The sequence below is a fragment of the Ursus americanus genome, chromosome 26 (assembly GCF_024610735.1).
Source record: "Ursus americanus isolate L20-20 chromosome 26, mUrsAme1.1.p, whole genome shotgun sequence".
NCBI lineage: Eukaryota > Metazoa > Chordata > Mammalia > Carnivora > Ursidae > Ursus > Ursus americanus.
The window spans coordinates 3535667-3561687 of NC_142152.1; the positions used below are offsets into that span (position 1 = coordinate 3535667).

Genomic DNA, 26021 nt, shown 5'->3' on the forward strand with positions numbered 1-26021 from the left:
AAATAAATGACTTTCACATTTCCATATTTAGCTTGCCGTGGTCTTAACATTGTATTTCCATGAATCGAAAATATTTCTAGAAAATATAGTTTATATTTATTGCCATAATTTCCACCACCACCCCCATCCTGCTACACATCATACCCATGGGTAAGAAGATTGAGGATACTGCTTTGATAGTATTTCAGCCCAGGGCATAATGTGTTCCTGGTAAGATACTCTAGTTATCATCATCAGCAGTACTTTCCTGAGCAGGTCTTTGAAGCCTTGATAAGTGAGTAAAGAGTTAGGGAAAGTGTTTAACTCCTCTTTAATTTTGAACAAACAAGATTTAATTATTTCATACATTTTTGGTTATTATTCTAAGCAGAATTTAATACAAATGCAGCCACTTAATGAAAGTAGAGTACACAGGGGTGGGGATGGAGGGGGATTGTAGGAAAATAAAATCAGGTGGCTCAGAATTGAGGATGGCTTTGTATGTTGGAAGGAACATAATATGTTGAAAATTCAGATGTGTAGAAGCCAAAGATATTCCTTATCATGATGACTAAGGTTAGGAAAGAATACATTTCTGATTTTTTAATTAGTAGCTGGTATAGAGAGACATTATAGTGCAGTGATTAGGAGCACAGATTTCAAAGCCAAACAACCTGGGTCTGAAGACTCACTGTAGTACCTACCAGCTGAATAAACCTTGGACAAGTTTGTAGCCTTTGACCATTCATCTGTAAAATGGGTATACTAATAGTACTACTTTAGGGTTATGAGAATTAAATGAGATAAAAGCACTTAGTTCCTAGTACACAGTGATGTTTTATATAAATGTCAGCTATTATTAGTTACGCTATTGGCTATTTCATGTTGCTTCATTATTTGGTTTCATTCTGAATACTGTATGAATTTTTATTTCAAGAACCTGAGATAAATGTTTATTTATAGGGGCGCCTGGGTGGCTCAGTGGTTAAGTGTCTGCCTTTGGCTCGGTTATGATCCCGGGGTTGTGGGATTGAGCCCTGTATCGGGCTCCCTGCTCGGCGGGAAACCTGTTTCTCCCTCCCCCACTCCCCCTGTTTGTGTTCCCTCTCTCTCTCTCTCAAATAAATAAATAAAATCTTTAAAAAAAAAAAAGTTTATAATACTTTTGAAAACATGTTTGTAGACATGCATTTTTTTATTTCCTCAATTTATTGTACATAGGATATAATCCTTCAGTGTTATATTACAGTTCCATAGGAACCTGATAATACTAAGGATTTGCAAAAAAAGTGGTTTTAATCCCTTAGTTTTATTTGGTTGAAGGAACATTTTTGTATTGACTTGGTTTAAATTATGAATCCAAACTTGGAAACCGAGAAACATTATCTTTATTCCTTTGCTTTATAAGATTAAACCTTAAAAAGAAATTTTTTCAGAGAATTGGGACTTAAGGTGGGAAAATGAAAATGGAAATGAATGAATATACTAACCACCATCATGATATCAATAATATTGCCTATTCTGAGCTGCTTATGGGCTGTGGAATATAATGATTTGCTTAATTTCATTCTCCAGTAGTAAAAACTTCTCAGAGAGGTTATTTTAATACTCTGTATTCATGAAAAGAGCATCCTCTGATTATTCCAGAGAGCAAGTGAGTGAGCAGTGGGTTATGCCTGCCAACTCTGGGGGCTGTGGTAATCTACAGCCTATCTTATCAGTGCAGCACCCTGTGGTTTGCCACTGTCATTAACATGGAACAGATCCCCGTAGACAAAAGGATGGGAGCCATCCATGTAGAAAGTATCTTAATCAGTGACTGGTTGTCTTATGGGTCTTTTTTGTTTTCCAACTGCTTTATTATAGAAGTGTGTAATTTTTCCTCAGGTTTTTATTTTGAAAATTTTCAAATCTACAGAAAATTTCAAGTAGTACACTGAACATAACATACCCTTCATCTAGTATGACTTACTGTTGACATTTTGCAATATATGCTTATAGATAGGGTTTTTGCCAAGCCATTTGAAATGTGCATTGTGACATTTCACCCCTCAGTGCCTCGACATGTGTCCCCTAAGAACAAAGACGTTCTTCTACGTAACCACAATATCATTATTATACCAAAGAAATTTAACAGAAGAATATTATTGCCTAAGATGCATTTCATATTAAAATTTCCCCCAAAGTATCCTTTAGCCTTCCCCCTGCTACTCAGTCTAGGATCAATCAAGAATCCTGCCTTGAAAAAAAAATTTTTTTTTAAATCCTGCATTGTGTTTATTTAGAAGTACATACATTTTTTTTTTTTTTTTTTTTTTTTTTTTTTTTTTGCTCAGGTATAGTTGACATACAATACTATTATTAGTTTCAGGTGTATAACAGTGATTCAACATATCTATACATTACAATAGAAGTACATTTTTTTTTTTAAAGATTCTATTTATTTGAGAGAACACAAGCAAGGGGAAGGGAAGAGGGAGAAGCAGACTCCCCGCTGAGCAGGGGGCCTGATGCGGGGCCGGATCCCAGGACCCTGGGATCATGACCTGAGCCAAATTCGGACATTTAACCAACTGAGCCACCCAGGGGCCCTAGAAATACATACTTTTTAATACAGGAAGAATGAGGAAGAATATCACCCCCAATCCTAATATCCAGAGATAATTACTGTTAACATTTGGTGTATGTCATTAGCTTTCTTCTGTGCATGTGTTTATTCTTTCACATAGATGTGCTGTCCAAATTCATGGTCCCAAATGGTGTAAAACACACACACACACACACACACACACACACACACCAACCCAAAATCCAAAAGAAAACAAAACAACTCAAGCCTAAAATTTAAAGTGCCACCTTTGCTGGTAATGGTCGTGTTGTTGATCCCAATTTCTGTCTTCTCTGGAGCTGTATCATAAAGGGCAAAAACTGATGGAATTGAAAATAAACATAATGGAATCGGAAAGCCAAAAGTTGGTTTTTTGAAAGACAAATTAGAAAAATATCTGGCAAGTTTAATCATAATAGAAAAAGGGAGATAAGTGCATAATAGAAAAAGGGAGATAAGTGATACTAGGAATGAAAAGGAATGTATTAACTACAAATGGTACAGATTTTTGAAAGAGACCTATCATGATCGGTTTTGTGTGTCAATTGGCTAGACCAGATTTGCCAGTTATTCAATGAAACACTAACCTATGTATTGCAATGAAGGTATTTTATAGATTGTATTATAATCAGGTGACTTTAAGTAAGTGAGCTAGTCCTAGATAATTTGGGTGGGCCTGATTTCAATCGTTTGAAAGACTTTGAAGAGCAGAACTGAGGCTGTCCTGAGGGAGAAGAAATTACACCTGTGGAAAACAGTTTCAGCTCAAGCCAGATTTCCTGCTTGCCCTTCAGAAGGTCTACCGTGGATCTAGGGTTTCAGACTTGCCCTCCAGTCTCCACGATTGTGTGAATGAATTCCTTGCAATAAATCTTCTAATATATTTCTCCTACTGGTTCTGCTTCTCTGTTGAACACTGACTAATTCAGGACTATTATAAATAGCTTTATGACAAATTGGAAAATTTTGATGAAATAAGTACCTACAAAAGCAGAGCTTAGTAAAACTGACTCAAGACATCAAAAGACTAAAATACTTAGAAATACATTTGACAGATAAGTGTAAAACTTATACCCTGACCTACAAAACATGAAAGAAGACCTAAATAAATGCAAAGACATCCTGTATTTATGGACCAGAAGACTTAACCTTGCATTATTAAAATGGCAATACTCCCCAAACTGATCTACAGATTCAATGCATTCCTTATCAAAACCCCAGCTGGCTTTTTTTTTTTTCCAAAAAAATGACATGCTTATCCTAAAATTCATACGGAAATTCAAGGAACCCAGAATAGCCAAAATAGCCTTGAAAAAGAAAGAACAAATTGGAGGATTCACAATTTCAAAACTTACTACAAAACTATAACAATCAAGACAATGAAGTCCTGGCATGAGACTAGACCTATAGATCAATGCAATGGAATTGAGAGTCTAGAAATACACTCACGCATTTACAATTGATTTTTGACAAAGTTGGAGGGACAATTCAATGGGGAGAGGATAGTCCTTTCCACAAATGGCGCTTGGACAACTGGATACATGCAAATACATACATACATTTTAATTAAAAAAAAATTAACTCCAGAGGGCGCCTGGGTGGCACAGCGGTTAAGCGTCTGCCTTCGGCTCAGGGCGTGATCCTGGCGTTCTGGGATCGAGCCCCACATCAGGCTCCTCCACTATGAGCCTGCTTCTTCCTCTCCCACTCCCCCTACTTGTGTTCCCTCTCTCGCTGGCTGTCTCTATCTCTGTCAAATAAATAAATAAATAATCTTTAAAAAAAAAAATTAACTCCAAATGGATCAAGACCTAGATGTAAGAGCTAAAAACAAAATTTTTAGAAGAAAACAAGTGTGAATCTTTGTGACCTTGGATTGAACAAAGGTTTCTTAGATATAACATCAGCAACACAAGCAACAAAAAGAAAAGATGTGGGTGGGGGATGGGTGAAATAGGTGATAGGGATTAAGGAGTGCACTTGTCATGATGAGCACCAGGTGATATATATGGAATTGTCGAATCACTATATTGTATACCTGAAACTAATATTACACTGTATGTTAAGTAACTGGAATTAAAAGAAAAAATTAGATGAAGTCAACATCATCAAAATTTAAAATGTGCTTCAAAAACACCATCAAGAAAGTGAAAAAAAAAAAGCCATAGAACGGGAAAATTTTTTTGCAAATAATATCTGCTAAGGGACTTGCATCTAGAATATATAAAAAACTCTTAAAACTCAATAATTAAAGGACAACCCAATTTAAAAATGTTCAAAAGACTCGAACAGACACTTCTCCAAAGACAATACACAAATGGCCTATAAACACATGAAAAGGTGCTCAGTGTCTAGCCAGCAGGAAAATGCAAATTGAAACCACAAAGAGATATCACTTCACACCCACTAAAATGGCTATAATGAAAAAGATGGACAATAACAAGTGTTTGTGAGGATGTGGAGAAATTGGAATCCTCAGATACTGGAATGTAGGAATTGAAAATGGTGGTTTTGTAGTTCCTCAAAAGGTTAAACATACAGTTATCATATGACCCAGTGTTTCCACAACTAGGTATAAATCCAAGAGTAATGAAAACACATGTACACAGGAAAACTTGTACATGAATGTTCAGAGCACCATTATTTACAATAGCCAAAAAGTGAAAACAATCCAAACGTCCATCCATCACGGGATGCATGGATAAACCAAAGGTGGTGTATCCATACAATGGGATAGTTGGCAATAAAAGGAAATGGAGTACTGGTACATGTTAGAACATGGATAAAATATGAAAACATGGTAAGTGAAAGAAGCCAGTCACAAAGCCCATGTACTCTGATTCCATTTGTATGAAATGTCCAGAATCGGCAAATCTGTGGAGACAAAGTGTTTTGGTGGTTGCCTAGGGGTACGGGTTAAGAGGAAACGGTGAGTGACTGCTAGTGGGTACAAGGTTTCTTTTTGGAGTGACGAAAATGTTGTGGAATTGGATGGTGACAGTGGTTGCACAACTTTGCAATTTGCTAAAAACCACTGAATTGTATACTTTAAGTGTGTGACTGTATGGGATGTCTTCTACGAAGTTATTTAAAAAACTGATTTGAAGAAAGGAATATATGAATAGTCTAACCAATTTTAGAAATTTAGTCTATATTTAAAATTGTTCTCAAAAAGAAAATACCAGCTAGATGAATTTATTTTTCTAAGATTTATTTATTTATTTGAGAGAGAGAGAGAGCATGGTGGGGGCAGCGGCAGAGGGAGAGGAAGAATCTCCAGCAGACTCCCTGCTGAGTGCAGAGCCCAATGTGATGAGGGGCTCAACCTGGGGCTCTGTTCCACGACTCTGAAATCATGACCCTGAGATCATGACCTGAGCCAAAATCAAGAGTCCCATGACGCTTAACTGACTGAGCCACACAGGCACCCCAAGCTAGATGAATTTAGAAAACAAGTTCTATCAATAGTCAAGTAAAAATTCCAATCTTACCAAATTACTGAGTATAGCAGCTGTCATAGCCATAATATCGAAAACTGACAAAGTTCTAGAAGGAAAATTATAAACAAAATCTCACTGATGAACATGGATGAAAACTCCTAAGTAAAAATTTTAGTAGGTCAGATCTCAGTCTGTGGGAAAAAAACCACAATTTAGTGATCCCACTGACTTAATTCTAAGGATATACCATTGATTTCACATTAGAAAGTTAGTTAATGCTTATTAAAGGACAAAAATTTCATAAAAGCATGTGTCTTGTTTAGAGAGATCTGTGTCATTCTGCTTTTTTCTGTCACTTTGTGGAATTACCTTTATATGTCAGTGAACCATGTCACCCAAGAACTCAAGCACACTGAAGTATTTTGATGAGGAGGATAATAAAATAAGCATAGATTTAAACTACTAGAAAACTTATTTTAAAAGGAATGATGCTATTGTTGTTTTAATTATAAGTTGTATTTCATTGAATACATGTCTGTTTTCTGTTTTCTCCTGGTATATTTCTCTGTTGGAATTCATGTGTCTCTACTGTAATTGTGGGTACGTGTTGATCTCACCAAGAGACCCAGGGTTTCAAGGGCAGGAACCGTGTTGGTAGATGGTTGGCATAGTCGACACAGTGCAAGCTTTGGAGCCCGAGAGGCTTAGGGTTTATACCCTGCCTCTACCGCCTCTACTGCTGGAGCTATATGGCTCTGGGAACCACTTAACCTCTCTGACTTTCTTTCCCTCTGGTCGTTCTAATAAATAGAATAAATAAATAAAATTCAATAATTTTCTGCTTAGACCTCCTTCTCAGTCTCAGAGAACCAGCACAGGCCACAGCCCCAGAAGGATAGCCACATATCACTTGCCCCTGGACTTCACTTCCCCAGGCCATAGCCACACTAGAAGTGCACAACTGACCCCAGTACTCAGGGGTCCAGTCTCTCTCCCAGAACCCTGGAATTTGGATCCAGAAGCAGAATCAGTTAAGGTGAGGAACTGAGCTGCATAGGCATGTAGAAGGGCGTGCTATCGTCATAGCAGGGGAAAGCTAAACTTATGCGGAAGCAGAGAAATGAATGGACAGAAGAAACCCATCTAGTGAACGTGGAAAAGTAGGGGAAAAAATTAAAAGCAAACAGAAAAATTGCCATGTCAGTATTATCTCAGCGGCTTTGGGGCTCTGATAACAAAAACCCTAGAGAAAGAAGGATGAAGAGCTGGCACTCTAATTTTTAGAGTGTGGAGCAGATTAATGGCAAATGAAATGCTTTGCCTAGGGTTGGAAACTACTCCCCACCCCCAAGAGTGCTCCTCGATGAAAACAGCTGGATTGGAATTGATACGGATGGTTTTTCTAAAGAGGGAGGAGTATTCGTGTGGTTCAATGAGATAAAGACTCTTCATGACATCATTTCTCCCTCAAATTAAATGCTACAGCAGCTGATTAAAAATAGTAGCTGGGTATATCTAGAAAATATAAAGAACTCTTACACTCATCAGTAAAAACAAAACAAAACAAAACACACAGTCCAATTACAAAATGAACAAAAGACATAAACAGACATTTCACTAAGAGGATATACAGATGGCAAATAAACACATGATAAGATGTTCAGTCTCAGTAGCCATTAGAGAAATGCAAATTAAAACTACAATGAGACACCATTACACACACACCAGAGCAGCTCAAATAAAAAACAGTGAGAACACCAAATGCAAGTGAGGATGTAGAGAAACTGGATCACTCATATATTGCTGGTGGGAATGTAAAATGGTACCACCACTCTAGAAAATAATTTGGCAATTTTCTTCCAAAACGAAAATGGACTTACTATATGACCAGCAATTGCCATCTTAGGCACTTACCCCAGAGAAATGAAAACTTGCTTCACACGGGAATATCTCTGCTCATAGCAGCTTTGTTCTTAATAGCCTCACGCTGGATACTATCCAGATGTCCCTCCATGGCTAACTGGTAAAACAAATGATGGTATATTCATATCATGGTACACTATTTAGCAACAAAAAGGAACAAGCTATTAACACATGCAACAGTTGGGATTAATCTCAAGGAAATGATGCTGACCGAAAAAAGCCAGTCTCAAAGGATATTCTCCATTCCACCGTATGATTCCATTTATACAATATTCATAAAATAATATAATAATAGAGTTGGGGAACAGATGAGTGGTTGCCAGAGTTAAAGATGGGGAGGGGAGGGACATGGCTATAAAGCAAGTCGTGTGGTGCTGGTACAGTTGAGTATCTTCATCATGGTGATGGTTTCACGAGGCTTTATACGTGTTAAAATTGCATAGAGCGGGGCGCCTGGGTGGCAGAGCGGTTGAGCGTCTGCCTTCCGCTCAGGGCGTGATCCCGGCGTTATGGGATCGAGCCCCACATCAGGCTCCTCCACTATGAGCCTGCTTCTTCCTCTCCCACTCCCCCTGCTTGTGTTCCCTCTCTCGCTGGCTGTCTCTATCTCTGTCAAATAAATAAATAAAATCTAAAAATAAAATAAAATTGCATAGAGCTACACACACACACACACACACACACACACACACACACCTGTACTGGCAAAATCTGAATAAGTTGAATGGATTGTTCCAATGTCAATTTCCTGGTTTTGATATGCTACCATAGTTGTGAAAGGTGTTAACACTGGGGGAAGATGGGGAGAAATAGCTGAGGATATCCTACAGTTGACAGTGAAAAACCCTACGTGGCATTTGTAGCTCATGGGAGAGGATTTATATTCCTGACTCCTAAGAGGGTTATAAGCTCTTTAAGAGCAGACCTATTTTTGTGTATCTTCAGTGCCTCTCCTAAACAATGTTTTCCTCATTGACACTGATAAAGGATTCTGAGCCCACAACTGGGTAATCTGAATGATCTTTGTCAATACACCAAGAATAATACTCATTATACCATTTTAAAGTGATGATTAATTTGTAGAAAAAGAAAGGGATAGTAAGTAAAAAAAAAAAAAAAACCTTATTAGGAAAGTTAACAAGAATGTATACATAACAAACCACTTCAAATGAATATTGGCGTACAACAATAAGAAAGATAAAAAGAATACCATCATTTATCCTTTTAACAAAACAAAAGAGTCCAGGTTTTTGTCACAAAATATTGTGTAAACATAACATGCTTCCTGTCAAATGAATGACTATCTGAATGAAAATGCCACATTTCCTTTTTGTCCTAGAAATATATAGGTCACTTACTGATGTTTGAGTTTGACAAAATTTATCAGTAACACCATCATCTGAAAACTCATGATCTGAGATTTCATTTATATGATCAATTCCAGCATCATTAGAGTCTGGAGTGCTGCTGTCTGTGTCTTTGCATTTATCTTCTGATCCGTCTAATAATTTTGAAACATCTCCTCTTGTCAATCTTTTTCCTTTGCTACTATGGTTGGAGAATGAGAAATTCTGAAATCTCAATTTGTTCTCTGAGAACAAGTAAATATTTCCTCCAGTCCTTTCTTCCTTCTTGAAAACTAGTGCAATACTTTGGGCAATGCAATAAGAAAATTGAAGGATAAACTTTTTTTTTTTTTAACCATTGATTTGCATCATCCTTTTAGGTGATTCCATCATTTTTCCATTTTTTTATAATTTAATTGCTTTTTAAAATATAACTAGGAGAAAATTGAAGGGTATGATAAAAGAATCCCCTAAATGATGAAATAGCAAAACATGAAGTAAGAAAAATAAGATCAATAAGCTCCCATAATGTATCTTCAATTTATAAAAAGTGTCAATGAGCCCATATGGTAATCACCAAGATGGATTGAGTTATTCTATTTATTTTTAAACTAAGTTTCTCTTTGTTCTTTGGAAGACCTCTAAGAAAGACTTAGTCACAGAATATTACTGCTTATAAATAGTTAGAACTGCTCCAAAAAGAAAATAAAAATTAATATAGGGTCCAACAGAGCCTGATGGCGTCCGCAGGTTAAAGATGAGTTATTGCTAATTTGTTTGGGATAACAAGGTTACAGAGACAGACACTGTCAGTCACCCACCTAACAGTCATCCCCCTTTTTACTTAGTTCAATGGAACCCTCATTTTGTTTTGTAATAGCCACAGGTAATTGATAGAAGCCATTCTTCTTTACTGGCAATTGGTCTAAGAGTGTTCTAGCCATTGAGATAAGGAAAAATCTCCTGAGGCTGAGGGGGCAGGGTGGGATTTCCCTGGAAAGTTTTCCTAGAAGGACAAGTGAGAGGCAGGTGGTTTTGACCTCCCTTTTCCAGCTGTGTTGGAACACTTGATGTTTGGAGCCACAGCAGCCATCTGTATCAGGGTGGAGACACTGAGAATGACTAAGGAGAAAGTTGGGAAGAGCCTGGGTCTGTCATGACATTACCGAATCCCCAGGCCATGCCCACAGTGCCATCTGTCTGCATGGTTTCAGCCTGTGGTTCTCAACCTCAGCTGCACGTGAGAGTCCTTCCCAAGGCCTAGGTCACAGTCCAGACCAACGAGATCAGACCTCGCCCTGTGGGAGCCAGGTTTCCCAGGTAATTCCAATGTGCAGACAATTTTGAGAGACACTAGTTCAAGCCACATATAGTAGGATATTCAGTTTCTGGCAGGAAAAAAAAAATATCTCTACGCGGTACAGTTTCTTTTTTCTCTCTCTCTTTTTAAGATTTATTTATTTGAGAGAGAGAGTGCACAGGGTGGGGAGGGGCAGAGGGAGAGGAGAGAGAAACACAAGCAGACTCTGCACTGAGCACGGAGCCCGACGTGGGGGCCCGACCCCACTACCCCGAGATCAGACCTGAGCCGAAACCGAGAGTCCGAGGCTCAACTGACTGAGCCACTCAGGCACCCCCGTACAGTTTCTGATTGAAAACATTTATTTTCAGCCAGATAAAACTCAGATCCCCAAAATGGTGAAAAGATCAGAACCAGTTTGTTTTCTCATCAGCTTTGGTTCATCCATCTGTGAAACATTCATAACATTGCAGTTAATTTCCACAAATACTTGGATGACTGGCTGGGACAAATGTACGGTAGCAGTTGTGATGCTAAAAATAAAAATACACCCAGAACAACAAAGAAACATGGTTTTGCACGTCTCTGCTAAGCTGTTCCATTCCCTTTGTCTTTCTTGTAATTTCCAGTTTATTTTTCTTTAATGCCAGTACCGCCGGCAGGATGGTGGCCACCAGTTTTGCAGGCAGCAGCATCTCTGAGTTTTCCAGGTGTAAAGTGATCAACCAGAGGGCATCAGGAGACTCCTGCATGAGGAGCTGTTCCATCAAGATCATAAACATCTGTCATCCCCTCTCGCATCTGTGCTCTTATTGAGAGGATAACTGAAAAACATAAGCAAGCAAACAAAACAAAAACAGGGCATGGCAAAATTTTCTATTGCTTCAGTGTTTTAAGAGCCATCAAATTGCCGAATTACTGACCACACAATTTTTCTCCCTTTGTCTCCAGGGATCCTATTAAATAATGGAAAATAAATGAAAATAAAAAGTAAACCTACAAAATTGATGAAATGGAAGGGGTGGGAAATATCCTTGTATGAGATAATCAAATGAATTTAGGAAGACAAAAAAAGGAGGTGGGGATGCCCAAGGAAGCAAGGGCAGGGAAACTGTAGTCTAGACCAGTTCTTTTCTTAATCTGCCTAGGAGTCACCAAGGGAATGTCGTCAAACTGCAGATTCTGATTCAATAGGTCTAGGACGGGGCATGAAGTTCTGCATCTCTAACAATCTCCCAGGTGATGCCACTGAACCTGTTCTGGCTTGTGGACCACACAGTAAGTAGTGGGGGAATACATAAGGGGGGGCCACGGTCCCAGAGAGGCACGGCCTGCCCTCTGGAGCCTGAGAGAGGGGAGTGAGATGTGGGGCTGGAGACAAGGAGATTAAGTGCAAGTCTGTATTTCAAGGGTTGAAAACCCATTACCTCAGGGGCCAGACAAGGAAGGGGAAGAAAACTGCTGTTGCACATAATTGTAGAATTTGAGTCCACTTACCCAATCTTACGATTTTTCAATAGAAGACAGAAATCTAGAATTTATGTGAAATCTCCTGAATTGGTTTCATGCTTGGCAACCAATTAAAATGGAAGGCTGCTCTAAAGAAAGTAAGCAAATTTTCTATGGAGAATCAGAGAAGCACATTCTGGCATTTTGGGGGTTCCTGTGTGCTCACAAAACCTAGAAAGAAGGGGTAAACCAACGATGCCCAGACAATGATTGATCAGGTAGTAGTGAAAAGTCGGAAAAACATGAAGATTCCATTAAAGGATCTGGTGGAAGTGAAAGATAGGATCCCCGCTTCAATTTGACGTGGGGAACATTCTCCACTAAGTGACAGATGGTCATGATCCTGGCCTTGTGGAAAAGGACTCCTAGCATGCTACTTGCTCTGCAATGACTCATGTTTACATCACCATAGAAATGTAAATTTGTATTCGTGTCCCATTTTGTAAGATGAACTTAGACAAATAATGGACATTTGAGTGGTGGTTATTGAACAGGATGAAAATGTTATAAATGACAATGTAAAAGTAAAGAGGGAGTGCCAGTCGATTAAGCACCTGACTTCGGCTCAGGTCATGATCACAGGGTCCTGGGATCAAGCCCTGTTTTGGGCTCCCTCCTCAGCTACAAGTCTGCTTCTCCCACTCCCTCTCCCCCTTCCCCTGGCCCTACTCTCTCTCTCTCTCTCTCATATAAATAAATAAATAGATAAATAAAATCTTTAAAAAATGAAAGTAAAGGGGATAGACAAAGGGGAGAGGGTAAAGAATTAGAATGCTAATATCCTCTGCTTACAAAGTGGGAGAGCAGTTGTCCGTCTCTGGAACAAGGGTGGAGACTTAGTATGTTTGTTGAGGGTACAGAGGCGACCAGCAGATCAGGAATACTGATATCTCTGTGGGAGAGAGGGGGTAAATGGGCTAAATTCTTGCTTTTCATGGTAGTAAGTTAAAACAAAATATTCAAAGTTGAATAGTAAGAAATAGCAGAAGTGTATTATTTAGAGATGTGTAGGTTTGGGAAGAACCCGAAGTAAAAAGGACTGATTAAAATACTTAATAATATATTAAAATATATTAAAATGCCTCTGAGGAGCAGAGCTGAGCACAGAACTACAGCTTCCCATTATAAAGTCATCTTTTCTATTCGATTGTTTGACCATATGTGTTGACCACTTTGATAAAAGATAGATGTATGTATCAGTATGTGTATACTTTTATGTATATATTAAAAACATACGCTGAGTTGTAAATTATAGGAAACGAGTACCAGTTCACATGAAGGAAGTGATTGTAAAGAAAACACATTGACGGGCACCTGGCTGGCTCGGCTGGTAGACTGTGTGACTCTTGATCTCGAGATCATGAGTTTGAGCCCCACATTGAGCACAGAGCTTACTTTTTAAAAAAGGACTCATACACAGGATTCAGTGACTTAAAAGAGTGAGAGAGATATGATGAAGCAAGCACAACAAAATGTTAACATTTAGAAGATCTCATAGAAGGATATATGGGAATTCTTTGTGCTGTTTTTGCAAATTTTCTGTAAAATTATTTCAAAATAAAATCCTCATTTTTATTTTTTTTTTGTTTTTCTCATCTTTTAAAAAATTTTTTATTTAATTCAATTTCTTTAAAAACCTGAAAAATCTAGAAGTGTTTCTTCCTTGGCCCCCATAAAAGGCATTTTAGAATCTTTGGAAAATACCTTATATTATAGTAAATTTCAAATGTGGGTTCCATTATAAAATTTTGTTTGGAATAACATCTAGACATTTGAAGGCTAAAGAAAAATAACATGTCCTGCTCTTTGCAGGAAAGCATCTTGTTTGTCTGGTAGAACTTCGAGATTTGCTGGACAATTGAGAAGAGCTGGCCTTAGCGTTCCTGGAGGCACTGAGCTGACCAGTGCAGAGAGCCACTGTGTCACTGTATTGTGGTCTGTGACTTCCAAAGAGACAGTCTGGCAGTGCCTGACAAAGGCAAGCTGGACACTGCTGGATCAGGAGTTAACATTTTTCATTTATTGTATGACTTACATTTCTTTAGGCTGCCCCCTACACTTGGGGCAAGATCATAACCTAATTTAATATCTGTTACTAAAAATCCGACAGTTCTTTTCCATTTGCTTTGACTGGAAATGAATCCAGTTTAAAAGATACCTTTCACTTATCAGTAGCATTTATTGATTGCTTAGCATATGAGAAGAATTGAACTCACATATTCTTGAAGGGGGTTCTATAGTCATCCCGTTTTACAGACAAAAGGGCTGAGTTTAGAGGATAAATAACTTATGCAAGGTCACATCACTTGTAATATAGCTGTACTTTCGGTACTTCCAATTTTTCTAAGTATAGAATAAGGAAAAGTACCTTAAAAGTAAAGAGTAATTTACTTATCTATACCTGGTACAAATTTAAGACCCTGGCAAAGGTCATCTGAGAGTGATTATCCTTGAGTGATAGTCGATAATGATGTACTCTATTGTTAATAAGAGAATTATCAAATTAACTGGATAGTAAGCTACTTTTTTTTAAAGTGGCTACAAAAATTTTGTTATAACATGGAAAAATTCATATAATACAGAGGTAAAAGAAAAAAGCAGGTTGCCAATGGAAGACAACAACATGAAATAAAAATAACCATCTCTATACAGGAAACAAAAAAGATTAAAAAGAAATACAGCAAATTGATCACAATTGTGGTGAGGTTATAGGAGATTTTAACCCTATCAAAAATAACTGTCATTATTTTTCAAATAAAAAAACTGTACATCATTATTTTAAAATATGATTAATTTGTTTAGCAATTATAAAAAAACCACTTTAGTGAATACAAAAGTAAACATCTTGCCTACAAGAATTCAAACAACATAAAGTCTAAAAAATTCGATTTGGAAGGATAAAGGGAATTTAAAGTGAAGGATATTTACACTTAAAACATGGAAAATTTATATACTGTTTGCTAAATGGTTTGGCAATAACTTGACTGTAGTTTTGCTTTAAAGGTACTTGCCAGCCTGTTCCCAGTGGGAAGAAAGAGAAAATGTCACAGTAGACTCTTGCGCACGAAAATCAGATTATTTCTTGGGTCTCTCTTCATCCTCAATAGTTGTTGAAAGTCCTGCCTTTACTTCTTGTCAGAAAGCCCTGGGAGTAAATCTGTTCTGCTCTGTTTGCATGGCACAAAAATACCTCCCCAACTGCCTTCAAAGAGACTATGGTGACCTTGGGTATGACTCTTTGCTCAGTATCATAAAATCTCAAGAGAAAGACAGTGTATAAACATAACATTTACTCATTTCCCTTAAGTAGGCATAATTCTAATGTTTGCAGAAGGTTGCAGAGTCACTTGATGCAGGAGCCAGGTGACAATAAATGACAAAGGAAATTCACCTGAATTGGTTCAAGATGTGTGTTGCTGGGAAACTATGTCTAGGGGCAAATAATTGTATTGATTCCTGGGAAATGGTGACACAATGTAAGTGAACAGACAGGTGCAGCCACACAAACACCAGTTAGGCTTTTTGTTCTTAGAAAGATGAAAGGCTTGCCCTTATTTCCTTTAAAGCTGATGGAAGATTTTAAGGAAAAAAAGAATAAAGATTTATTTGCTATTGGGCGCCTGGGTGGCACCATCATTTAAAAATGCGTCTGCCTTCAGGGCGCCTGGGCGGCTCAGTCGTTAAGCACCTGCCTTCTGCTCAGGGTGTGACCCCGGAGTCCTGGGATGGAACCCCACATGGGGCTCCTCCGCTGGGAGCCTGCTTCTCCCTCTCCCACTCCCCCTGCTTGTGTTCCCTCTCTCGCTGGCTGTCTCTCTCTCTGTCAAATAAATAAATAAAATCTTTAAAAAAAAAAAAAAAAAGCATCTGTCTTCAGCTCAGGTCATGATCCTAGGGTCCTAGGATGGAACCCCTGCATCCCAGTCCCTGCTCGGTGGGGAAACTGCTTCTCCCTCTTCCCCTGCCTGCTGCTCCTGCTGTTTGTTCTCTCTCTGCCAAATGAAAGAATAAAATCTTAAAAAATTATTTGCTATAATCATAATTATTAACAAGGTCTTTTGCATTCATTATTTTCAAAGCAACTTTTCCCTTTCTGCAAGTGAGGAAAATGCAGCCCAGAGAGGTTAAGTATTTTCCCAACGTCACACAGTATAGAGAAGAGTTAGAAGATTTGGAATCTAGGTCTATCAGATTTTGGCCTGGACTCTTTTCATCAGAGATGCCAAATGATCATTTCCTTGTGGTCAGAGGAAAATATTAAAATAAAATAAACAATAAGAAGCTTCTCTGTGGGCTCAGAGGATGCTAGACATGGATGGCTTTAGATTCTGTTTGCGGGAACTGAATGTATGTTTGCCAGTGAAAAATGTTTCTGATGTTTTCCATACTAGGGGAAACGAAATAATAGAGAGCCACTTAACTTGCATGTCATTAGAGTTACTCATTCTCACCATACAGATGCCAACCTTCTTAATTGCCTCTTTGCAGGGTATCATAGAAAGATATGGAGATGCCCAAGGTGGGTTACATTCTTTTGATAAAGTCAGGCAGGGGTTGTGATGGGACAAAAAACTGCCACGGGGAGATCACTACGCTGATATCCAAGTACTGGTGGACATCAATGATATGGAAATTACTGTGCATCCCACCGGAATTTGGTCTTAGGGCCAGGCGACAGATGGAGGACAAATGGTCCCAGTGGCAATCTAGGCTCTTGGTTGTCAACCCTGGTCTTCCGAGAGCCATCGGAGTCAGGAGGGAGGTCCTCCATTCTCTTTCTCCTAAGGCAGATACTACATCTGGAAGAGACTGCTGATAACTTGGCCTTCCTTTTTTCTCCACGGGGGCTAAATGGTGGGTTGGTCCAGTTGGGGCTTCGTGCTACTCACCAGCTGAACAAATTAGTAACATTCTGCAAGTAAAAACCAGTTTCCTCCTCTGTAAAACGGGAATAACAATCCTTACCTCTGAAATGCTTCTTCCTGCTAGATTTCTCTGGCCTCTTTCCCCACTAATCACCCCTGTTCATTTACTTAAACTTGGCAACTCATGTTGATCTGTTCTTTTCATCTGATCACAGAGATCTGATCCTAATTTCCCCGGGGGTCCGGGCTAAGCCCAATTAAGTGAACTTTCAGATCTTGTTTAAAGGTATGTTTCGCTCCTCTATAGCTGTTTTTTTTTTTTTTGCAATAGTTAATGTTTTAGTTTAATTTTGACACATTAAAATAGTGTCAATCTGGGAAATTTGGCTTGTGGGGCAGGGGAAATAGGGTGTTAGGAGACAAGGGGAAGTAATTTGGGGTTATTATTCCCTACTCCATTTTATGGAGTCTTCCAACTGCAGACATCCATGTAAATGCAGCCTCAAACTGATAAGCTCCTATATCCAAGCTGATTGGAAAATCGTGATAGTGAAAGAAAATGATGAAAATGAAGATTTCATTTTAAATGCCTTCTTTTGTTACTTGCAAGAAGGGCTACCAATCAAGGGCTGATTAGATCAACCTCTTTGATTAGATCAAAGCTTGACCCAATTTTTCGATGGAAAAATTTGTGTTTAACTAACAGAAACTGAATTTTCATTTAAAATGGACATAAGCAGGCCTAAATGGTAGATAGATCAGACTAGAGGGAAGGATTTCAAGGTATCTCTAGTAGGACATGGGAACTAGACAAAGTGTTAATGTAACAGTAAAACTGATCCTCTTCAATTATATGAAATACAGTTTTTCACACCTTCCAGTTACTTCTTCTCTGATGCTAATAACAGTATTTCTCAAATTCCCATGTGGGCTGTTAATGACATGTTGTCCTTCTGTACAAAATATTGGAATCTGGATTCATTCTTATTGATTTCTCAATTGCATATCTTTCAACAGGCTTTAACATCTAAAACGGACAACAAATAACAATGGCCATTCACCAAGTGCCTAGACTCTCTCAGGCACAGTACTACGCTCTTACATATGTCATTTCTTTCAACTTTAACAAAAGTTGGCTATACTTACATACAGAAAAGTTCCCAAAACATAAGTGGAAAGCTCAATTATCACTCCACCCATCTCTTGACTAAGACCTTCCCCTCTCTCAAAGATAGACAATACCTTAACTTCTAACATCTCAGATGAGTTCTCTTTGTTTGCAGAATTTATATCAATGGGATCATATCATGTGTGTTATATTTAAAAAAAATTTTCAGTAACTTTTCAAAGAAGATATTGTTAGTCCCATTTTCCAGAAGATGAACCGATCTGCCCAAGGTACAGAGCTTCTAATAAGTGGCTAAATTGGAATTCCACAGGCCTGTCTGAATGCCAAACTATGTTCTCTCTCTACATCATTGCCAAAATCAGAACGGATGGCTTTCGGAGGCTCTTCCTCTCAAACTCTGCCACTGCTCACAGATTTCCAAAACCTAAGCCTGTAATGACTCAAGGTAAAGAAATAAAAACCTAAGGACAACGAATCACAAAGAACCAATTAGGCTTTCCCAAATAAGGCAGTTGCTTAAGCTATAGCCAATCAAATAATTTCCTTGCTTTGCTTCCACATCTTCTTTATTAAAGTCTTTTCTCTGGCTCCTTTTGGTGGAGCATTCCTAACCACTTCTGGTCTAGTGCTGCCTGACTGGAATCAATTTTTGCTCAAATTAACTCTTGAAAATTTAATATGCTTCAGTTTATCATTTAATAGTATAAACTCAATCCATACATCTTTGGTTAGGAGTACCCTTTGTGGACCAAGCTTTTCCATGGATATTAAATGACATAGAACTGTAACAAATAGCTATAGGTTGGTTGAGGAAGCTTTGGGATTTTGAGATAATATATGTGTAGAGGGAAAACGTTAGTTTGAGTTAATACAGAATTCTTTTTAGGGGAGAAAGTTGTCTGTAATAAGCAAAATATCTTTTGGGAGTAGAAAGTACATGATCATCAGGGCTTAGCTAGGTTGAGACCTAGAGTACAGATGAACTAACAAAATAAATGGACAGGAATGTAATGGTTGACATGGTGGACAAATAGAGCTAATCCTGAAAAGAGGGGAAGTGGTAGGAGAGGCACTCAGCATCTGAAGAAAGATGGGAGCTTAAGCGGGGCTGAAGTGGGATATGGCCAAGGGTTGTCTGATATTTTTCTATTTTCTAGAATGATGTCTATGTACTATGTCAGAGAATTCTTACTCAAACTGTCATAGTAGTGGTGGGTGTTTGACTGCTAATAGAGTAATCACTAAAAATTTGACTTGATACTTATATCTGTTGTAATTAGGTTTAACTTCATATAATCCAAACCTGTAAATAGCAATGGTATGAATACACTAGAGATTAATTTTCTTTCTTGTAAAAGCCTTGAGGTAGATAGTCCAGGACTCCTATGGTTACTCCATATTTTCCCTATTTTTCCAATCTGCCATCATTAGTGCACTCATTCTGAAAGTTACCTCGTGGTCCAAAATGGCTGTCAGAGTGCCAGTCATCACCTCTGAATCCCAGGAAGGGTAAGGGGAAATGACAAAAGGGCTTACATCAACTGTATGTCCCTTTTAATTAGTCTTCCTATCCATCCAACAACTTCTGTTTGCATTTCTTTAATCAGAACTACTACAACATGTTTCTGGGTGGGGGAAAGATTCAGAAAAAAATTTCACAGAAAGAAATCATGAATAACGAGCATCCATTTCCAGGTTTTTTTGTTTTGTTTTGTATTGAACTTCTGTTCAGATTAAAGTTTCATTATAAAAGAAGGACTAAGTGGTAAGGAACATCTTTCCTGCTTGATGAATACCTAACCATCTTTAAGATGCATATCAAATGCCTCCTTCTCTATGAAGCCCTTTCCTAACTCATCCATTATTTCAAATTACTGCGTCCTCTGTACTCCCCAAAGATTTCACACTTACCTCTTTAATTGTATTTATTACACTGTATTGTAATTAGATTTACACATCTGTTTCCCTTAGTAGATGAAAAGGTCCTTTTCCCATTATCCTTTGTACTTCTCCAAAACCTAACATTATACTTGGATTATAATGGACAATCAACCAATGTTAGTTGAAAATGAAAGGAAGAAAAAAAAGTAGAAAGGTAGCTGTAGATAAAAACTCAGAAGTGCTGGGAAAAGTAACAGGGTAACATATTTTAAGTATAACCAGTGTAACCAACCATCCTGGTTTGTTCAAGAATGAGGGGTTTTCTATGCTTTCGGTGCTAAAACTAGGGATGTCCCAGGCAAACTGGGATGGTTGTCATTTTACACTAGACCCTGGTTGACAAGTCTAGACATTCATACACTGAATCAACCAAGAAAAAACTAGAAAGTCAAAGGGAATGGCAAGGTCATTTCTCTCATAGTGGTAAACAGTCCCTGACAGCTATAGAAAGGAATCTGGAGGCTTTGAGACTAGAAGTCATCAGAGAAAGGTCGAATTTCAGGAAAGATTCAGAGTTGTTTTTATTAAAATGTGGGATTTTTTCTATTCAATACAGAGTTCTACAACAATGATGTCAGTTAAAGATTGATGAATCAGATAAATCATGCAGGATGCCAACATCATATGATTGACATTTGCATCTCTTTAGGTCTGGCTCTGAAGTCTAAATTATATATCCCAGTTATATTCATTAGGACATAGGTTCTGCTTCCAACAATGGAGGTCCAAAATACCAGTGGTTTAAACAACAGAGGAATTAATTTTTCTCTCAAGTATATGACTGGACGGACATAGTGGCTCTGCTCCATAAAGTCACTAAGGCTCCAGGCTCCATCTGTCTGGTTATCCCATTATCTGTAGGAGATTTGTCTTTGTCTACATAATCCATTAAGCCCCTATGTTCCCATTCCAGGCTACAAGAAGTGAGATGCAACCTGAAAGTTGAATACATTCCTTTTCTTAACAACCCATTGTCCAGAAATCAGTGTCCTCATCTAAGTGTGAAGGTGTTGGGATAGCGTCTTCATTGGGGGTGGCCATGTACCCAGATTAATATTAGGATTCTATTACTTTAGAAGAAGGGGAGAATGCAGACAGAGACATCTAGAATTCTCTGCTACCCTAGTCAATATAGTAACCAGCAGATGTTTATGCCTTACTGTTATAAGAGAACAAATTTACAATTTTGGGTTTTTTTAAAGCATTAAGTATAAACACTAATCATTCCTACAGAGAGCCTGCCTCCATGGGGCCATGATGCCCAACACAACCACCTCCTCACAAGAGGAGAAATACACAGCATGGTCAACCAAAGACTTTAAAAATCCAAACTCATAAGGTAATAGTAACTATCATGGAGGCCAAGGTCAGAATGAGGATGATGACGAAGAATGAAGTAATACTAAAGTAACATTAAAGTATGGTAGTCAAGAGTTAGAACACTTGGATTAATCCTGGCTCTCTTACTCACTCATTCTAATTGTGTGATCTTGGACAAAGTGCCTAACTTACCTGTGCCCTCTGTACCTACAAAACTATTGCAATAATAGTTTCCCATTGACAGACTAACATAATAATAATCATGTTATGGTGTTGTAGTGAAGAATAAATCAGTTAATAAAGTTCTTAGAACAGTGCCTGGCACATGACAGCATTCAAAAAGTGTTAGGTAGCATTACTGTCCTATGGTTTTGACTAGGACTGGCTATCAGAAAGTCCAATTTATGTATGTATGTATGTATGTATGTATGTATGTATGTATGTGTTTTTTAAGTAAACTCTATGCCTAACATGGGGCTCAAACTCATGACCCTGAGATTAAGAGTCACAGGCTCTACTAACTGAACCAGCCAGGTGCTCATCAAACCTAGTTATTTAATCAATTTGTAAATTGTTCACTTTCTTGAAGGAAGGATGATAATCTAGCAGATAATGGTAAAACCAACAAAAGCAAGATTCTTATCTATGCACGTTCTGAAGTGAGACAAGAATAAGATGATAAGAGTGTCCTATTTAGTTATTCAACAAATTCCTTTTAGTTTTCATATGCCAGTCACCATGCAAAGTACTTGGAGTCAATCCTCTCATTTATGTGCCTTACTAGAATGGATTCTATAATGTAAAATGCAAAGAAAATATAAAGGATCATTCTTCTTATCCAATAAGAAGTCTGGGGATGGCAGAGCTGGTCTAGAATGACTTGGCAATATTCTCAATGGACCAGATTCCATCTATCTTCTTTATCTGCCATCATAGTGTGACTGAGGCACAGCAAGCAAGATACAGTAGAGACCGTTTGATCACATGCCTTGTCAAAACAGGGACCACTAGCTTTCCAGCCTCCAACAGGTGGATCTTTAAAGCCCTCTGTCTGAACACTTAGTTTCCAATTTTACCTATAGCATTCCATTTACAGGTACAAAATTTTGTGTAAGATAGGGTTTGTGTTTGGCTTTTAATGATAAGGACACAAACTCTAGTGGCACAAATCGTTTCACTTTTCTCAAGTAATGGGAAGCCCGGAGGGAGGTGGTCCCGAGCTGGAATGGAGGCTATGCTGTGCTATCAGGGACACAGGATTTTCCTATCTTTCTGCTCAGCCATCCTGAGCATGTATTTGTGGCCTCCTGGGCACAAGATGACTAATCCATTTCTAGCATGACTTCTGCATTCCTGGTAAGAGAAAGAATGTGAAGGGCATACAGTGCCTATCAGCTGACCACCTATCCAATACCCTTTGAAAGGTCTTTCCCAGAAATGCCACCCAGTGACTGATAACTGTCTGGATAGAATTATGTCATAAGACCATTGAAGCTGCAGAGAGCTTGGAAAATACGTGTTTTTAGCCAATTCCAGGCACAATGCCTCTCTGAACTAAGCTAGAGATCTTCCAGTAGAAAAAGAAGGTGAGAGAGAATATTGGGTAGGTATCTAGCAATGACTGCCAGAAACCAGTGGTCAACTCAGTGCAGGGCTTCAGCTTGCCATAAGGCACCTCTCTGATGGCTGCCCTCTACATGTGATTCTGCAAAGGACGAACCACAGTCTTGAAAGCATCAGATCATTACAAATTTGAATGTTTCCTCCCAGACACCTCTTTGGGCAATAAAGATATTTTCAATTTATATAGGATTCTTTCTCTGGTTATTTAACAAGTTAGTGGAATTTAAAAATGTATTAAAATTGCTTCAGATCCATCACTGTCATGAATGATGTTAGGAAATATTTGCCAGAAGCCAAACATTTGAACAGCTTTAACCATGGCATCAGAAAAACTACAATTACATTCAGGAAAGAACTGCTTGACGTGTGACATTAAAATGCAGTTCCCCAGGCAACTGAGAGGAAGATACATTCAGTAACAACAAAGCTTCCATGAATGGCTCAGATCTTACACAATTTGCAACACCTTTTATTTATTTTTCATTGACAGTTAAATTACCACTTGAAAGCATCTGCTGACTAGAAAACAAATCCTCTACTCTGGGTAAACGAGGCATCCTCCAGGAATAAGTGCTATGCTAATTGATGGAGGAGGTTGGGAAAAGTGGAAATTCTAGGATAGGAAGAGCAACCTTACATCAGACATGGTTGTGTTGGGAATGGCACTCTTTGTAGATATGTATGGGTCAGTGTCCACATCACCTTTGTCTCAGATGAGAGAGCACTGCCTCAGTCTTTCCATACATGAATTTGCCAGCCTTTCTTGTTGAATCATGCCATTTCACAATGCCTGGTTGGGAGCTCAATGTATGGGCATTTACTAGGAAATGTTATTCAGTGAATAGGTATAATTCTGTACTTCCACGATCAGAGGTTGTACAAAGTACATTTGAAAAGACACCAAACTCACAGTATTTACACAGTTTTACCTCACAAACTATTACTGAAAGACTTGAAACAAATATTCTTATTGATTTATGTTATTTTAACTTCTGATTAATTTTCAGTTAATCGTAAGAGATAACACTAAGCTTTTCTGGTCTGAACTTAGATTCTCTTGAGTCAATCGACACTTAAATACTCCTTTTCCAAGGGATCTTTCGATAATTAAAATGCTCTTTTTGCATTTTAAACACCTTTACCATTCACAATGGCTAAGATTTATCACTCAATTGTTATGTGTCTAGTGCTATTGCTACACTCTACACAGATTGTCTCACAAGCTTACAACAAACGTATGAAGAAAGTCTATTATTATACCACCCATTTTTCCAGATGATGAAACTGAGGCTTGAGAAGTTAGGAGACTTGCCCATGGTCACCAAGTTGATAACTGATGGAGCCAGGGCATGAACCCAGAGAGTGTGACACCACAGGTTTTTTCTTAACCACTATATGACATTACCCTTATTTTTTCTAACTTGTGAATTTACATAGTTTTATCTTCTTAAAAAAGATTTATTTATTTATTTTTGAGAGAGAGAGAAATCACGGGTGGGAGCAGGGGGCGGGGCAGAGGGAGGTGGGGAGAGAGAGAGAGAGAGAATCCAAGCAGACTCCCTGCTGAGTACTGAGCCCAAGGTGGGGCTGGATCCCAGAACCCTGAACTGTAGGACCATGACCTGAGCTGAAATCAAGAGTCGGCCACTTAATTGACTGAGCCACCAGGAGCCCCATACATAGTTTTACTTTTTAAGTGGCAACAGTCTCTAGAATTTTCCTGAAATCAATAAAAAAACAAACAAAACAGCTATATTGTAGAGGTAGCAACATCAAAGAACTTGACGAATGAATGAATGTATGTATGCTCCTTGAGGGCAGAGAGGTTTTTTGTTTTTTGGGTTTTTTTGTTCACTGATGTATTCCCTGTGCTTCCCACAGAGCCTGACATAGAGTAGATAGATGTTCACTAAATATTGGTTGAATGAATGAATGACATTTGATCTTGATAGCATCATGACCTGGGGTCACTGCAATGGAACCCTTCTCTGAAGTTTATTGACTCAGCTAGAGTAGATTACAAGCTTAATTTTTTTAATCTCTAAAACCACAAATATTTTGCACATTGTAGGCTATAGACCAAAAAGGGCCCCCTAAACATACCCAGAAATTGACTAAAATCCTGAGAGAATCAGCTAAAAAGTGAAAGCATTTGGAAAATTTCATGAAACTTTAAATTTCTCCTTCTTGGCTTAGGATTCTCAACCGTAAGGTTCACATCTGGTTTTGGATCCAATATAGAATAGGGGAAATTGTTTCTAGAGGTCTTCTATTGGTGCCTGACATAGACAAGGTTAAATGTAACATGGGTGGAAAGAGGTTTGTTGCATTTTAGAGTGTGTGTGCAGATGGTCCTAAGCCAGGGCAGTAACTGAAGGAAGGGATCCCAGGACTGTAGCCCTACTCTCACCCCCATCATCAAGCAGACTGAAGAATGCTTCACATCTAGTTCTCCCTGTGAATTCCACAATCTTAGCACAAGTTAGGGTGGTGACAGCATGTGTTGCCTGACTTTTTTCATAGCTACTCAGGAAACAGGAACTTGATTTTGCTTTCTCTAAGCATATTTCCTATGCTGCAATTAACAAGTAACACACCCAGAGAAGAAACACAGCTACAGCAGCCTTTCCGGAGTGGCATTTACCTGATTGCCCACCCTGGGCATTGGGATCCAATCTTCAGTTGGGGTACTATGTGGCTTATTCCATACTTGGGATTTTAATGGACTTTATAGCTGATCCTACCCTATAGAATGAGAACCGCATACAGTTTATTGGAGTGGTAGCTATGAATACCATGCAGTGGCATTCTAATATGAATTTTCAGCTCTTCACTAAAAGCTGGTTGAAACCCTTTGCCAAATGGCACCCTATCAAAAATTCTATTTTTAATAGAAACACATTCATTTTATTTGAATTTAATAGGAAGAAAAGGGATCTGAAGCAAATCTGAAGGAAGATATTTTGAAAAATCTGTATTAGTCTGGTTTCTCCAGAGAAACAGAACCAATAAAATATATAGAGAGATATATTTAAGAG

General features: G+C 38.3%; 1 long non-coding RNA gene across 2 annotated transcripts in view; it reads right to left on the reverse strand.

Annotated features, from left to right (window-relative positions):
* Positions 1 to 13416, reverse strand: part of LOC148107670 (uncharacterized) — a 64264-nt gene extending 50848 nt beyond the window's left edge. For both annotated transcript variants that reach the window (XR_015721754.1, XR_015721755.1), the window contains exons 1-2: positions 12898 to 13416; positions 7942 to 8047 (exon numbers count right to left, since the gene is read on the reverse strand). This is a non-coding gene — a long non-coding RNA (uncharacterized LOC148107670). The remainder of the gene's footprint in view (positions 1 to 7941; positions 8048 to 12897) is intronic.
* Between the last annotated feature and the right edge of the window lie 12605 nt (positions 13417 to 26021).